General features: G+C 41.1%; 1 non-coding gene across 1 annotated transcript; it reads left to right on the plus strand.

Moving 5' to 3' along the window:
- Positions 1-2,134: 2,134 nt before the first annotated feature.
- On the plus strand, positions 2,135-2,241 carry LOC111887294 (small nucleolar RNA R71). Its single transcript, XR_002848724.1, has one exon. It is a non-coding gene; the product is annotated as a small nucleolar RNA R71 (small nucleolar RNA).
- The last annotated feature ends 336 nt before the right edge of the window (positions 2,242-2,577 follow it).

The following is a 2,577-nucleotide window of genomic DNA, read 5'->3' on the forward strand; positions in this document are numbered from 1 at the left end:
CGAGAAGCGCTTCTTTTTTAAGGAGTCATGAGCTCGACTCCGTGGTTCCTACTTTGAGTTGTTAGAGGAGTCCACCACTTGCACCTTCTGTTCTTTCCATCGCCTCTTGTACGCTTGAACTCGTCTAATGTATGCCTTCTTTCAATTCTCTTTTTCAGCTTTTACTTCATGTACATCGAGCTTGCGTTTGATCCGTTTAGTCTCTAATATTTCATTACGCTCATTAAGCTCCATAGGAATCTTTTCTTCCTTCACCACTGGACTCGTCTCCTTGGAAGTATCCTCGTCTTCATCACTCGACAAATCATCGCTTTCCTCACTCATCAAAGTTGTTGGTTTCGTGTAGGTAATGACTTCAACGAAGAACGAGATGGATGCTCTCGGTTTGGTGCGTTTGACTTCATGAATTGTCTTGATTTCTTCCTCCATGAGCTTTTCTAATTCTTCAAGTTCATTATCTTCATCAATATTAAACACCTATCCTTCAACATCATCTCCTTAAAATCCATCTTGTACTCCAAAAACTTCCACATCATCACCAACCCTCAATGTAAGCTTGGATTAACGAACATCAACTAAGGCCTTACCAGTATTTAGTAAGGGGCGACCAAGAATGATTGGGACATTTACATCCTCCTTCATATCCATAATCACAAAGTCAACTGGGAAAACAAATTTCCTAATTTTAACAAGGATGTTTTCTACGATTCCCCTTGGGTGCGTCACCGAACGATTAGCCATGTGGATGGTCATCTTCGTAGCCTTCATTTTCTGAATATTCCGCTTTTGATAGAATGAATATGGCATCAAATTTATGCTAGCCCCAGAATCGGCTAAAGAATAAGTCTTCAAATTGTTACCAAACTCACATGGAAGAGTGAGGCGCCCAGGATCTCCCATCTTCTTAGGTATCTCTCCAAATACAGCTTTTGAGCTTTGTTCACTAAGAATGACCTTAGAATTTTTCTTCAACTGCGGACGAGTGTCTACAAGATCTTGAAGGAACTTTTCATACTCTGTAATTTTAGATAGTGACTCAATAAAAGGAGTATTAATAGGAATACCCTTCACTTGCTTGCTAAACTCCAGATGTTCTCTTTCCAGTGGGCTAAGATTAGCTTGAGACGGGAATGGTAAAGGCGGTTGATAAGCCAGAACAACTGCAGAAATTTTCTATTCAGACTGAGCCCACGTCATGAGCATATCTGGCTCACGTTGTGAGTCTGGCACTTCAGCAACATCTTTGATTTCAAGCTTCGACTTCTTTGGCTTTGGTCCGGATGGCTTTGGCTCCTCCTCTAGTGCTTCTAAGAACTCAGAGATGGCCTCTTCTTCAGTATCAATCATCAGTACATGGGAATGAGTCTTCTTTTCGGGAATTTGGGGAGATAATCTCTCATTCACCAAAGTAGTAAGTTGACCAAGTTGAGCTTCAAGGTTGTGGATGGAGGCTTGTTGATTCCTTAATGATGTTTGTTGGTCAATTATCATTGCTTGCTGATTTTTCATCATAGGTTGATGCTCCTTTATCATTATTCTTTGATCCTTCAATGCTGCATCTGTATGATCATGTCTTTTCTCTGAAGCTTCCATGAAACGATTTAACTTGTCTGCAGATCAGCTTTCTTCTTAGCTGGTGGTTACTCCTTTTGGTAGAAGCCCCGGCCAGTCTGTCGGTATTTTTCCTCCTTCTTCTTCTTGTATTCATCGTATGGCAGCCACTCCTTCTTTGGTTTCCTCCAGTCTTCATCATACTTGTCCCCATTCAAGTAGCAAACTTGAGCCTTCTTGTTCCCATATTCATCCAAATGCAATCCTTAGTCAAGTGTGGACCATTACACCTTTCCCATCCAACTCTTATTGCATGAATTTATTGGTCCATTTGGGTCAATCTCCTGTCCATATTATTCAACATCGCCATCATAGGAGCCATCTCTTCAGAATGTGCACCCCCATTGCCTTTTATTCCATCTTGTCTTGGTTGTGGTACTCACGAGAGTGTTTTGCAAATTTTTCAACTAACTCCTTGACCTACCTTGGATTTTTCTTTATCAGTGGCCATTGAGAATCAATGAGTTACCTTGTCATAACATTGACCCCATCATAGAAAATAGACATCTCTTGTTGAACATTAAGATCATGTTGATGACAATTCCTTAACAATCTTTTGTAATGCTCCCATGCCTCGTATAGTGACTCCCCCGGTTGTTGCTCAAAGTTGGCTATCGCCTTCTTGAGTTTAGCTATCTTTGATGGTGGCCAAAATTGGTCCAAAAATTTTTCACGAATCTGAGCCCAAGTAGTGATTGTACCAGGTGGAAGTGCTTTTAACCAATCCTTAGCAGCTCCTTTAAAAGTAACAGGAAGCATCCTTGGCAAGATGGTATCTCTATTAGCATTCGGGACATTGAAATAATCTGCAATGTCATTGACCTCATCTAGATGATTACAAGCATCCTCATGATCCTTTCCATAAAATGGAACATCCTTAAGTGCAGTAAGGATGTGTCCCTTTAGTTCGAATGTGGCAGTGGAAGGAATCGCAGGTTGTACTAACCCAAGGCCAACATCGTCTCG

Source organism: Lactuca sativa, chromosome 5 (assembly GCF_002870075.4).
Source record: "Lactuca sativa cultivar Salinas chromosome 5, Lsat_Salinas_v11, whole genome shotgun sequence".
NCBI lineage: Eukaryota > Viridiplantae > Streptophyta > Magnoliopsida > Asterales > Asteraceae > Lactuca > Lactuca sativa.